This window comes from Triturus cristatus, chromosome 5_1, assembly GCF_964204655.1.
Source record: "Triturus cristatus chromosome 5_1, aTriCri1.1, whole genome shotgun sequence".
Lineage (NCBI taxonomy): Eukaryota > Metazoa > Chordata > Amphibia > Caudata > Salamandridae > Triturus > Triturus cristatus.
The window spans coordinates 616794104-616809637 of record NC_140587.1 but is presented as its reverse complement, the minus strand read 5'-3'; positions in this window follow the sequence as shown (position 1 = coordinate 616809637).

Sequence of the window (15534 nt, the reverse complement as noted above, 5' to 3'; positions counted from 1 at the left end):
GTGTTATGTGTAAATGTGTTGTTGAGTTGAATTATGTGGTGTGTTGCTGAATTGTGTGGAATGATAATGTATGGATTGGAACTGTGAGGTATAGCTAGTGGCCTCAAATGAACTTAATAACCATATTGCCTTTCAGATACCAGCAAAGCAGTTGTTAAAATGAGAAAACATAAATAATACTGAGGACTGACTTTCATCCTACAGAAACGCATGCTTAATTAACAGTGGCGGCTCCTCCGCTAAGGCAGAGGAGCATCGCCCCACTGCTGCAAAGCAGTGAAAGAAAGAACGAATGTAATGATAATAACCCAAGGGTATTATCATTGTATTTGTTCATGCTGATACGCAGATTTGTGGGGTGGGCAGGCTGCTCTTCTCTCAGAGCAGGGGAGGAGTTGTTTGCCCTCTCCAAGTGTGCAATGACTGTTTGGCCAGCCCTCTGGGGCCGTCCACAACAGTAATGCGCACTTTGCATGATTTCCATGCAGGCTACATTACAGCTTGTGTGGAGAACATGCCGAGGACCTCATTTCCTGGCTGAGCGCCGTTCCACGGCTCTCAGACCAATCACAACACTGCATTGCAGCGTTGTGATTGGCTTAGGGGAGGGAGCCTGGCTGCCTCCTGTTCCGGCCCCGGAAAGGAGAGACTGGGACGATGTGCGGGAGAGCGGCGAGAAGGTACGTTTTAAAAATTTGTTTTTGTTTTACATCACATGGGCAGCCCTGATCCATGCCGGCCGCTACTGTTAGTTAACATATTGTACATTGTATTTAAATAGCGCTTACTAGCCCTGACAATGAGTTGAAGTGCTTTGTTATGAGTAACAAGCTACTCCAGAACCCAAGATTAGAGGTTAATAGTATATTAGTAAAAAAATTTATTTGTGCATTAGTTGCACATCTTTGCTGTTGTATTGTAAAGCACGGATGTCTGCTCATCCAGACCTATACCAGCTACATCAAAGATGTGCACATGAAGACCGGAGACCCTGCTGTACAGTCCTGTAAAATCTGCATGTACAAAGGGTGCTTCTGGGAGCTACAATACACTCTAATATTGCAGGGGTGCAGAGGTGCCATCCAGGTGCACCCCATGAGAGCACGATTCTGGGCTGCCATGCTGTCTGTATGGATAGAATGAAGGGATATGTACTAGGAAAGCAGTAGTGTTTTGTACCCGTGCCATTTCATCCACATGGGAAGGATGAAAATTTTAGCGGACTCCAGGTTCCAACCTCTGCAAAGTGCGTTTAATCCACTGTGCAATCGTCTGAAGTGAGAAGCGGAAGAGGTGAACTAGTGGAATAAAAAGTAAATAAATAATCTGCAAATAAAAAGAAATTAAATTCCAAGTAGTGCAAATCACTTTTTACAAGGTTGAGTAGCTGTTGGCAATTGTGGCCCACAGTACGTGCTTCAGATTTGGTGCTACAACATGTGTCTTACACATGGAGGGCATGTGAAGACTTGTGAGGGATTGTTACTCAGATGGAATATTTAAACCAATATTAATAGTTGTCTGCAGGTCACTTAAACCATGACTCTGAGAACAGAGGGTGTTTATTGCTTCTTCTGAATTCTGCATGCCATTTGATACATATTCTCTTTGGATAAGTGAAGAAGGTTCACTTTGCAGGTTTGCAAAGGTGTTTCTATGACCATAAAGTATTACCTATATCTCTTACACTCATTATCTACCTACCTTTTCCTCTTTCTATAGCTATGTACTTATTCTTCTGGTTATCCGATCTTTCCGTATTAGCCTTATGTCTCTCCCCATCACACCTATCCCTACCTCATTAATAGTTCTACTTCACCTATCTCAATATACTGTCTCTTTACCTCTCTGTTCACTGCCTCTTTTCCCCCAGCCACCAGCTGGTACTGCTCAGCAGAACTGGGGATCACTGTCTAACTAGAATAGTGCACACAAAGAAAGAGGGGAGGCAAGACAATGCGGCAAAAGGGACTTCGTTACGTTCATGGAAAAGTGCAAAATATATGAGGGAGCTAGATTTAATTTCTTTTGAATGTTTTGCTAAATGTTTTTATGGCTGATATGCAAAATTTATTTCTTTACAGTTTGTCATTAGAGGTTATATTCTCCAAGGTAGAGATTCAGAGCTACTCTTCCTCTTACCTTTGTTATTACATGTTCTATTCCCAGAGATTCCAGTCTTACCCTTTCCCCTTGACTTTATACTAGATTTCTGATTTATGTGATTATCAAAGTCATGGATATAGCTAGTTGGGAAAGAGCATCTAACTATATTGTGCAGAGCGTTAAGACTGCAAGTAAATATTCAGTTTTTAGAACTCCAGTGCTCCTAGTCTTTACCAATGTTACTGGCTCTATAAGCTTTAAAATGCTTAATTTCCCAAACATTTCTCTACAAATGAGACCTCTGAGAGTAACCAAATGGTGTTTCATGAAAGTGCACTCCCCGCGAAAGTGGGCACTTTTTTTGGCAGTGCCTGGGCCAAATTGTGATCCCAATCCGACCCTGCTGGGAGCTAGCTATACCTCACAGACCACTTCAGAGTGCCATACAACCTTGAGGTCACTTATTGGATGGCCACAAGATGTACGTTTGTGTAATGAAGTGGTGGAAATGAGATGCTCAGCCTACATGGCCCAGACTGGGGCAGAGTTACTGTGGCAATACAACTGATGCATAGAGTAATCTCCCTGTAGACCTGCTGATCCTTCAATGTTCCCAGAATGACTTTTCAGAACCAATGTTAGCCCTGATTGCTTTTACATTAACTTCATTTGGAATGGTGACTGAGGTAACCCCCTGGCCTGATGCTTCTTTCCATTGACCCACATTGTCAATGTGTGACATTTACATATGACAGGCTCCTTACTCCCACAAGTCTGTTGTCATTTTTGCATAAGTCATGCTTTCATTGTACAGGCATCTTGCACATGTGACACATTAACAGTGCAGATAGTTAGTTACTTCTGAAGTGATTTTGATATGTGAATCACCAGCTTTGTTACAATCATCCAATCAAACAGCACATATGTATGTTGAATGTCATCCCTGTAACAGTGCCACATATGGCAAAAGGTGTGTTTTGTGATGGCAGTACATACCACACAAACTCATTAAGACATAGCATGATAGCCCAGTAAGTAGTCCACATGTCCACACATCCCCAGAGAGAAGTCTCTCTGTGATGCACATGCCAACCTTTTCATTGTGACCTAAGTCTTAGGGTTTAGTCAATAGTATGGTACCAGCTTGTATGGACTGTATGCATCAAGTCAACGGACCTTGCTGTAAAAGTATCTGTACAGTCGTGTACAAGTAATTGACCCTTCAGAAGGTCACAATGGTGTGCTGCGTTTCATAGAAGTTCACATCACAGTACATATAGACTGGCCCTGGGCTACATGATGTTAGTGGACTGGCTTAGTTAGTGTAGGTCATGACCAGGGTTGAGGATAGTCAGCAGATGACTACAAAAGTATGTATTCATGTGTTTGTAGTGCTTAGCATTTGAGAATTACACATGTAGTGTGTTAAATATTGATTAATGTTTGTGCTAGGTGGATTCAAAATGTGGTTCAACCAAACAGATATCCTACAACTTGCAGTTATAATCTGTTTCTTCATCTATTGCTTTCATACAGGTCAACGCCCATCAGAAGCAATCCATTTGGAAAGCCATCATCCAGAAAGTGCGGACCCTGGAGGTCTATTGCCGGCGCAGATTCCATTGCAGAAAAAGGTGGGAGGACCCGAGGCGCTGGACCCGAAAGATCACAGAGGTCTAGCTGGGGATGTACTCCCAGTGTAGACGGGGCATGCGCCAGACCCTGACCTACCCTTATGGCCTACATACTGCTGGTGACCTACCCAGATCTTGATGGGCAGTTGAGGGCCCAACAGCAGCTACAAGGGGTAAGTTCTGCTTAGAGTCATACATGCTACATTGCCAACTTTGTGTTTTGCAGGCAGGCATTTTCCAATCAATACTGGGGATGACCCGTGTGCGATGCACAATAAGAGTTATTTGTTGTGTAGATCTGGTAGTAGGTGCATGCTAATGTGCTTTGCCTATTTTCTTTCTGACCAGGAACACAGCAGAGTCCAGTCCACTACCAATTGACTGTCTTGAGCAGACACATGGCTGAATATAGTGATTAATCAGCTCATGTAGTTTGATGGTTTGGGTGACAATTGTACCAAACAGGTCACTTGTCTTCAGTGTGTCAGGAGTGATGCTCCCTCTCTACTGTGTTTCATGTGATGGTGGCCCTCTAACATGTGACATAGCATACAGTGCACTTTGGACGCTGTCGCTGAGCATTACTTCCCCTTGGTAAGTAGGGAATGTACAGTAACATGAGATAGCAAACATCACTGGTGCCATCAGTATTAGGTTCTACATGTTGGCATGAGTACATTTCCCTATTGTAGTATCATCTGCACTACTGTTTCATACATGATCTATGTGTCTTCATAGGTTGATGTCAGATTCCATCAAGAATGTGTGTGTAGGCCAATCTTTATTTGAAAATAGTTATTTGTGATGGGCATACAGTTCATGTGTTACTACAGACAGGAGGACAGGAGAATGTAGACATTGGTGGGTGTCACACATACCCTAAGCCATTACTCAATGTAATCACTCAGGTCCAATTGATGAAGCAATACAGGACATAACAGGTAGACTTACAGAAATTTCTCACAAAGCAACTTTCCATGCCATTGATGTGGGAGTATTGAGTTATGTGAAGTGCACATGTTGATTTGTCAATATTAATTCACTGACTTGCGACATGCATCAGAAAGTGACATGCAGAAATGTAGGCATCATTTGCGAGTATCTCCACTCAGTAATGCAATGGAAATTGTGTTTGGGAGTCAAAAAGGTACTGTGATGTGTCTTCCCTTTAGGGCACAGGTTAAACCTCCTCTTCATGTAATGGAGATGTCCTGAGCCTTAACAACCTTCAATGGTCTATTGGTTTTTAGGTATGCAATGTAAGAATGGTGTTCTCACCAGTACCAAGCTGGATTGGGGATGTCCTGATGCCTAGCTGATTCATTATGCTGTGGATATTTGTAGACAAATCTCCAAGTTATTTGGGCCATATTGTCTCCAGTCTACTTTTCCGTGCTACATGTGATACATAGCAAAGCTACTTAAGTACAGTTTTCATGAGACTATTCTGACAGTGGAAATATGAGGAAGTTTCTATTAGGAAGTGTCAACAGTGTGAAATAAGCATTTCCATGTCACCTTCTTCCTGCTGCTGAACATATTGGTACAACATAGCTCTATTTTGTTGACCATCGTTTCATCAAGATGTGGTATTAGGTCTATATCCATATGTTAATTGCAGGACCTTGTGTAGAATCTGTCAGAATGAATTTGATATTGCAATCCTATTTGATGACATCAGGTTACAAAGGTATACTACAAGAGCCAACCTATACAAGTTGATGACGTATCCTACTAGATATGAGGATGGAGATCAGACAACTTCACTCATGCAATTGGAGCTGCCTGAGGTTATGACTGCAGTGTGATCAACTGTTTACAGTTCATGTAGCATGCATGCATGTGCTCATGCTAATGTGGAAACCACTATAGTAGCCCTTGTAGCTAGAATCTTCTGAACACTTTATTAATGTTCTGTGATCAAAGGTGTTGGTCAAGTGTGTTTTGGCACATCCAATGAACCTATTTTAAATGTAATTTCATCATCATCCCAGGCAAGTGGAGGAGACAGGGCCAACATCCTTGGGGGAAGCAGCAGGCCACAGTGGCTCAGATTGTGATATGACAGACACCGAGGGAGCCAGTGTCCCAGAAGGTGGGGGGTGTAGGACACAGACTCAATGTCATCATCTTCAGAGTCGACCTCCACTGGACACTTCCTAGTGGTGGCGGAACATTGAGGAACTGTATTCACACCATGTTTGTCCACCCCCTTCCATCTCCACCCTCCCTTTAGCTCCCCACCCATTTGGCCGGGCCCACTACCCTAAGAGGGGAGCTGACTCCTTCGCTCCAGGCACCTCAGCCTCTGCCCGTGATAACCTCCACTGCCCTGAGTGAGGAGGGTTTTGACCACATGAGAAACATCTCTGTGGGTCAGGCGGCACTACTGTATGACATCCAGGGGCAAGGCAGCCTTCTGGAACAGATGGTGGTCTACCTGGAAGGCATCCACAGTGCTATGTCTGTCCTGCAGAGATCTTTTCAGGCTCTACCCTCCTCACTCACTTCCACCCTACCTCCTGACCCTTACCACTTCAAATTTCCTATTCCCATGCCTGTCCCAATCACACTCACACATACGCAGGCAAACACATCAACAAAAATACCAGAAAGCATGCAAGCATGCAACAATTCACCTGACACTATACCCCCCTCACCACCACCCGCCCCCATACCCTCAGACACCACACCACACCCGCACCCACAGACCCATCCCCAACACCCATCATTCCTCCAGACACTACACGTGCATCACCAGGCTCATCTACCACCCCAGCATTCCCCCAGGCCCCACACCGCATCACCGGATCCATCTACCATCCCCAGCATTCCCCCAGACACCACACCTGCACCACCAGACCCATCAACCTCCCCAGCATTACCCCAGACGCCACACCTGCACTACCAGACCCATCCACAACACCCAGCATACCCAGCACGTCCACATCACACCTCCAAAAAACACAAACGCACATACTCACCCACACTACAGACACCTTCAAAACACAAACATGATACATCAGACACACAGACATCTGCAACAACACACCCACCTATACCTGATACTTCCACTCCCTCTACCTCCCAACTCCTACTACCTCCCGGGCATCCTGCCCATTTTCCCCGGTAAAGCATCTTATTTGCACTTACCCATACCAGTGTCAAACCTGACCGTGCAAAAGCCAAAAGAAACTCTTCCACACCGCAACCCATCCCTTCCACATCATAATCCACCCAGAGAAACCTGATCCTTCTACCACTAAACCCTGTACCCCTAAGAAGACCAACATCCCTCCCAAAACCAAAGACACCCCTCCAATAGTCAAGACCACCTCTCCCAAAACCAAACCCACCCCTCCCAATACCGACCCCACCCCTCCAAAATGACATCGTTGAGGTGCCTGGACTGTCCATTAGATGCCCCCTCCTGGGTAGTTTTCGCTGGCAGTGTCATGAAAGGCAATTTTAGTGACACGGCAGTGTGCTGGACCAACCACAGTGTCCATGGACTGGCTATTGGCCTTTGCTTTACTTCATGTGTTTATTTTTGACAAATAAAAAACATTGATTGTTTTCATACACATTAGTCCTACTATTAATATTCTAACTATTTTCTGTTATTGGATACTTTGGGATGTGTGACTACAGTTGAGTTTGTTTCACCCTCATTGCTGATCCATTTGAAGTGGTTGTTATGATCTGACCTTGGAACCAGTGCCAGAGTCACACAGGACAAAGGGAAATGTTCAATGGATGGATATGTATGATGAAATACAATTGAAGATAATATTGCATTGGGTGACATTTCATATGGTAAGCATTTCTGCTTGGCTGGGCCAATGTCAACATCATTTGGCTTGCACTTCTCCATATGATATATGTTTCTATAAGTTTGATGTGTGCAAGTTTGATATTTGGCTATCCACACATGGAGGGTGTTAAATTGTCATACCTTTGTTGACATTTTTATGGACCTGTGTCAATTTTCATGTGTGTACCTAACACCTACTTTATGTAAATGTGTGACAAATGCTGTTACCGCTGAGTTTGCTTTCATGACTTGCACTTACATATTTCCCACATATGCATGGCATTTGTTTATGCTATTAGTTGTCTCTGGTGTACTTCTGTACTGGTCCTGTGAACATAGAGGTTTTGAGGCATGTGCAAAGTCGATTGTGTTCCAGTTCCCCAGCCTTTCAGGGGTCCCCCTGGTAGAGGCATACCTATTCTGCAGAGAGGCTTTACATTGTGCCCTTTGAATGCTTCGCATACTGCTTCTTTGGAACCCTATTTACTTGACATTGACTTTTAATGTGGGTGATGTGTGAGTCCATTACAGAGATTTAGCACAGAAGGTTTGTTTCAGTTTCATGGCACATCCATACAGATGTATCTTTGATATCACAACAGGGCCTAGCATAATAATATGAGGGTGTTACAGAGAGTAATAGGTGTGATACTGATGAGGAGGTGCTGTTGCACGACCCAATTTAATGCACACATCACTATCACTGATTTTGAGATATGAACACTTGTCAACTTTAGTACAGTGTGCCTGTGCAGTGTCAGTGAGGGCATCATAGAGCTGTAATTGGATCATACATTGAGAATGATTCCGAACAAGATCCCACAAAATATGTTTTGCTTAGGAACCACCCCGCAAGGTCCATCACAGGGCATCTATTTGCTGAGGAGGCGATGGAAATGGGTATGAGTATAACTTACCGCCAGTTGCAACCACAACGGTGTTGGTTTTGGACGTCATCAAGCGGGAACAGCAGCAGCAGGACATGTAGGATTGGCTCCCTGGTTGCACAGGACGTGTTAAGCTGAGGACTGGTGAGTTTCAGCATTATATCCCTCCCTTTCCACCAGCTCAGATGTGGTGGTTGGACTGCCACAGTCATGTCACACTGGCGGTCTGCTCTCAGACTGATGCATTACCCTATCCCACCATGGTCAAGATTTCCAGGTGGCGTACCGTAGCGGTCTTTCCTTTATGAAACTGCCTGCATCGTAATAGGGTGGCCAGACTATCAATGGTGAGGCAGTGATTCTGATGCCATTTCGATGGTGGTACCATGACCTCCAGACTCGTAATCAGGCCCTATATCACACATTGCAGCGGATCAAGGAAATGATCCTCTCCAATGTCGCCATTTGGTAGGGAACCAGTTTCTTTCAACGATTGACATTCTTTAGATAAATCACATTCCTGTCCCCTCCTGGCACCTTGGGCGCAAGAAAAATAAGCAAGTACACTACATTTCCTTGCTGTTACTTTCTTTGAGTAAGCAGGCCATGAATCACTTGGGGAAATAATTTTTCTTCTTTAGTCAACTGAGCCAAAGTGTTGCTTTGACACCCAAGTCTGGAGGGAGTGAAACAAACTAAATTTTGAACCCTTTTGTGGTGACTCAAAGCACCCACCAATCTGAAGTAGATTGTTTCCATGCTTTCCAGAATATCTGTATTCGATCTTCAACAAGTAACTTGTGGCCACATCTGCAGTCATCAAGACTTCTGTTTTTCTGAAGACCTTTGCTTTTGCTTTTGCATATTGGTGCCACAAGAACAACCCGCCTGCACCAGTGATCGGGGATCCCTGGCAGCTGTGGCAGTCCACTCACAGTGCAACTTCCGTACTTGTCATATGGTGGTCGAACCACAGGTGCGGCTGTCCCCTACCGCCACCGCACCTCCACCACGATCCCCACCACTGAACTCATAATCAGGCTGTAAATGTTTACATTTTTAATGGAAAATGTATTTTGTGTCAACATTTGTATTAAAGTATTACTTTATATTATGTTAACTGTTTTACATTTTGTTGTTATGTGTAAGTGCAGTGTTTTCTAAGTAATGTTGTTTCTTAGGCTTTTAATGCAGGATGTAGAGCTTAAAGGGGAAAGAGGTTGGAAGTATGTTATAATGTACTTTGGAAAGTTATTAAACAGTTTTTGAAATGTACATGTTTCTAACATATTTTAATTTTTATTTTTTGTATGCTTTGATTTTTTTTCCCAAAGAGTCAATATTACTGCATTTACTTTCTTATTTTCCGTTTTTGTAAAATGATTTAATTTGACAAATATTACTGTTTTAAGTTACGTCAATCAGATGTAGTGAATTTGGGAATGTTGTGATTATTATTTTCTACTGTTTGGATTTGATTTTGTTATATTGGTTATTTAGATGTTCTTTTGTTATATTTGGTAACTATCAAAATATTTATTTATGTATTGGTTGTTATTTGAATTAATAAATAATTTTAATTAAAATGTAGACTTTTTAAAAATAATTTACATGTTGTGTTTATTTAAATATAAATGTATTTCTATATACAATTATAATAGTCACCCAGCCCGACACTGGTCAACACCTACATGACCCCCTCGGCCTACATCCTCAGAACCCATGGATTTAACATCATATCCTATGCAGACGACACTCAGCTCATCCTTTCACTTTCAGAAAACCCCTGCACCACTAGGTCCACCTTGACCAGCATTGCCAAATGAATGAAAGTAAACTGCCTGCAGCTCAACACAGACAAAACGAAACTGCTGATCTTTTAGATCAACACCTTGCCATGAAACTACTCTTGGTGGCTTTCCTAACTGGGGCCCTCACCCACTCCAACAGACCATGCCGCAACCTGGGCAATATCCTGGACAGCAAACTCACCATGAAAAGCCAGATCAACCCAGTATCTTCGGCCTACTTCCTCACTCTTTGCATGCTCTGTAAGATTTTCAAATGGCTCCCAGTCAGAATCAGACGAACCGTCACCCAAGCCGGCTGGGCTATTGCAACACATTCTATGTAGGAATCAACAATCACCTCCTGAAGAGACCACAGACCATACAGTACAGAACTCAGTGGCCAGACTCATACTTAACCTTCCCAGATGGACCCACGTCACACAACACCTCCAGAAGCTCCACTGGCTCCACATTCAGAAGACATGTCAATTCAAGATGCTGATCCACACCAACAAGGTCTTTTACAAGCACAGACCAGCATAAATCAACCACTGTATGAACTTTCATTAACCCACTAGACACCTGTGCTCCGCTCCATCTCTCTCGCACAGACCCCCCACATCTGCCGAAGCAACAGTGAAGGATGCTCTTTCTCCTACCTCGCTGCAAAGTCCTGGAACAACCTCACCCTTCACCTTCAGACCTCACCCTCTGTTTTGGAATCCAGGAAGGGACTCAAGACTTGTCTGTTCAACTAAACCTTCCTTTGTAGCATGGGTGCTTGCATACCCTCATTGGTGATTAGCTATGTTTCATTAATCCTGTTTGATTGATTGGTAATTGTAGATGTTATTATGAAAATGTTTATTTTTAACATTTTTATTTTTTAAAGGGTAATATTTTTTTAAATCACTATTTTAACTATTACAGTTTTGTGGATTTGTGAAAAAATTGGTTATTTGTTTTTTAGATTACAGTCGGAGTCGCAACGCTGTAAAGCTACCTTCCTTAAAGTCCAACACTTTTTCAATTTGGTTGAGATTGGAGTAGGAATAGAAAATTTGACCTCCTCAAAGCTCAACACTTTCACCAAAGCTGCTTAGTCTGGAGTGGGATATTAAATTTACAACCATCAAAGTCCAACACCCCCAATGTGGCATAGATTGGTGTGTGCATGTTAATTTACCCCCCAAAGTCAAACAACTTCCCCAATGTGGTTTAAGTTGGATTAGGCATGAGAAATGTGTAATTAAAATGTATTTCAAATCATGAGAGATTGGTTTGGTAATATAGGTTTAATTGTGACAGCAGTAGCCCACTTTTTAATACAGGATTACATTTTTTATACATTTTTTCCATTGCCATTTTATTTTTTATGTCTTTTTAGCACACATCACTATACATGTTTTCAAAATTAATAATTGTTACAGTTTTTAATATATCATTTTACAAACATATTTATATGTTTAGATTGCATCAATTTTTGAACACATATGTATTTATATTTAAAATATTGTATTTTTTAACCTTTTTTATAAAATGATTTTCAAAAGAGAGAGACATTTTAAACAAACAATATTTTTGTTATCATTTTTACTATTATGGTGCCAATTCTGATCCGTTAAAAAAATTTACAGACCGACTGGTATCCGTATTTAATTACGTACGAATCATACAAGTCCCGTACAAACGGCGAAGTACGATTCGTACGTGAAAAATACATACGAATGACCTCGGGAAAAGTCTACGACACGTCCCCAGACAGTTTTACGTACGAGTCGTAAAACTGAAGTCCGAGCGCACAAGTCCGATCCGTATCGGCGTCCCGAATACATAAGCGTATATAAAACGTCCCGTACGGAGCGAAGTTTGTACGACCCCTACCCCGGGTACACTTGGGCCCGGGGTACGAGTCCTACGGCCCCCCCCAGCCTCCCACCCCTCCCGCGTATGTCCGCACCATACCCCCAGCCCCCGTATGTACGCACCGTACCCCCAGCCCCCGTATGTACGCACCGTACCCCCAGCCCAGGATGTACGTACCGTACCCCCAGCCCCCCCTATGTACGCACCGTACCCCCAGACCCCGTATGTACGCACCGTAACCCCAGCCCCTGTATGTACGCACCGTACCCCCAGCCCCCGTATGTATGCGCCGTAACTCCAGCCCCGTATGTATGCACCGTATCCCCAGCCCCCTGTCTGTACGCACCGTACCCCCAGCCCCCGTATGTACGCACCGTACCCCCGCGCCCGTATGTACACACCATACCCCCAGCCCCCGTATGTACGCACCGTACCCCCAGCCCCGTATGTACGCACCATACCCCCAGCCTCCCGTATGTACGCACCGTACCCCCAGCCCCCCGTATGTACGCACCGTACCCCCAGCCCCTGTATGTACGCACCGTACCCCCAGCCCCCGTATGTACGCACCGTACCCCCAGCCCCCATATGTACGCACCGTACCCCCAGTCCCCCATATGTACGCACCGTACCCCCAGCCCCCCGTATGTACGCGCCGTACCCCCAGCCCCCTGTATGTACGCACTGTACCCCCAGCCCCCGTATGTACGCACCGTACCCCCAGCCCCTGTATGTACGCGCCGTACCCCCAGCCCCTCGTATGTACGCACCGTACCCCCAGCCCCCCGTATGTACGCACCGTACCCCCAGCCCCCGTATGTACGCACCGTACCCCCAGCCCCCGTATGTACGCACCGTACCCCCAGCCCCCGTATGTATGCACCGTACCCCCAGCCCCCCGTATGTATGCGCCATACCCCCAGCCACCCGTATGTACGCGCCGTACCCCCAGCGCATACCCCCAGCCCGTATGTACGCACCGTACCCCCAGCCCCCTGTATGTACGCGCCATACCCCCAGCGCATAGCGCTGTGGGTACGGTGCGTACATACGGGGGGCTGGGGGTAAGGTGCGTACATACGGGGGGCTGGGGGTACGGTGCGTACATATGGGGCTGGGGTATGCGCTGGGGGTACGGTGCGTACATACGGGGGGCTGGGGGTACGGTGCGTACATACGGGGGGCTGGGGGTATGGTGCGTACATACGGGATGGCTGGGGGTACGGTGCCTACATACGGGGGCTGGGGGTACGGTGCGTACATACGGGGGCTGGGGGTATGGTGCGTACCGGGCCCCCTTTCCCTCGTGCATCGCGGCGTACTTAGCTTTTCCGGGACTTTTTGGCTCCCGTAAAAATATAGCCATGCAGAGGGCTGTGGGTACGAATCGTACTTGCTGGTCCGTAAAATGCTGCCTGACTCTGTGCGGACGTCGCGTACGCGCTGTCCAGGATCGGAATTGTATGTATTTTTTAGCCGCACGGTGTTTTTTACGATTCGTACGGAAATGGTATTTCTGTACGAATCGTACTTGCTGGTTTGTACGGTTGAATTCCCGGGTACGAGTCGTACGGAGAAAACGCTCCGTACGACCATTTGTACCCGGGTTTTACAGGATCGGAATCGGCACCTATATGTTAAATTTTTCATAATAATAAGTACTATAAGTTAATACATTTAATTTGTAGTAATTATATTATATTTTCTTATTTTTAAATTGGTTTCATTTTTATAAGTACAATGTTATATATGTTTTCAACATGTTTAGTTGATCAAAATTAAATGCAAACAATAAGCTTTTATTTTCATTTGTTTTCTTTAGAGTTTTAGTAATTTTTATGTTTATTTTGCAGCCAATTTGTATGGTGCTTTCTTTATTTTTAGTGTATCTATCTCATTTAGAGTTGTTCGCACTTCCACATGGTTGTGGTCTACTTTCTGGGTCAGGTACGACTATTTTTAAATTAATTCTGAGGGTTTTAGCAATTAGGAGTGTATATTTAGGGTTAGTTTAGTTAGTATAGGTTAGTGTTTTGTGGTTGTTTTGTAGTTAAATGTTAGGTTGCTGTGTTAGTTTGGTTGTCTACTGCAGTATGTCTTATTGTATTATTTGTTTTATGGTAATGTTTCTTGGAAATGTATTATGGGGCTCATTATGATGTCAGGCGGAAAGCCACCTACCAACAGTGGGAATCTACATGACCGCATCGGGCTCCTTCAGATCGGCTCGGTCGGTTTACATTCCAACCACCCAAATACGATGTGTGCGGTCGGAACGTAAACTGCGTGGTCATTCTGAATCGGTTCTAACTGACTTGCGTTTTTTTCTTGTCGGTCGGAACCGCATCATACCACCCTGTGGACAGCGTTTCTGCCACCGGGATTATGATGTTGATTTCCAACAGCCTTTCCACGTCTGCCTGTCCGACATGTAAAGGCTGTTGGAAAGTGACTTTGGGGCCCCTGGCAGGGCCCCCTAGCCCCCGCAGCCTATGGTTGGTGGCTGAGGGGGTATCTAAGGGACCCCATGTAAAACCCTGCACAGTGTGGCAGGCACCATGGGGTGCCTGTGACAGGGTGCAGGGTTTTCTGCACACACCCCATTTCCCCATAGGAGCCTGTGTTACGGCTGGTTGTCGGGTAGAACACAAGATCCTATAGGGAACAATTGGGATCCGACCAAACAGTATTCAGTCCCATCGTAATGCGGCGGTCGGAAACGCCAGCCGCAAGTCTGTTGGTCCCGAATCCGAGCCTGTGTTGGGCGGAGGCTTTCCGACCGACATCATAATGAGCCCCTAAATGTATATTTTTTAGATTTGTTATTGCTTAATTTGTGATGATCATTAGATTGTTTGTGCTGTGTGTTTAAGTATTTGTGTTTTTAAAAGTGTTTCCTTTAGGTCGTGAATTTTTCCCTCTTTTTGGATGTGTTTTTTTTTAAAGGAAATATGTTTTGTTATATATTAACAAATATTATTGTTAATTTCCTTTATTTTTCCGCTTTTCATGAAGTTTTAAATTTTATTTTTTGTGTTTTGGTTAGTTCCCATGTACTATTATTTTTATATTTTTGCACTGGATATTTTATTTTATTGTTTGCATTTCTACCTTTTTTTGGGAGTCATTTTTATCTATTTTTGTAGATTATTATTTTGTGGATCCTTATTCTGTTGGTCATTTCAAATTCATGGACTTCAGCTGCAAATGTTCTATTTCATTTTATTTTGTTATGGCTGAGAAATATTTTTGTGCTTTAAAATACTTTGTATAGTTACATTGTTTTAAATTGCATTATGCACTGTATTTATTTTTCAACTTTTTGCATCAGGTATTGTGATTTTGAAAGTTGTTATTTATGTGTTATTTGTTAGTTGTTATTACTGTTTATTAGTTTATTTTTTAATATTTATTTATGCAGTGTTATTTTTGAGTCT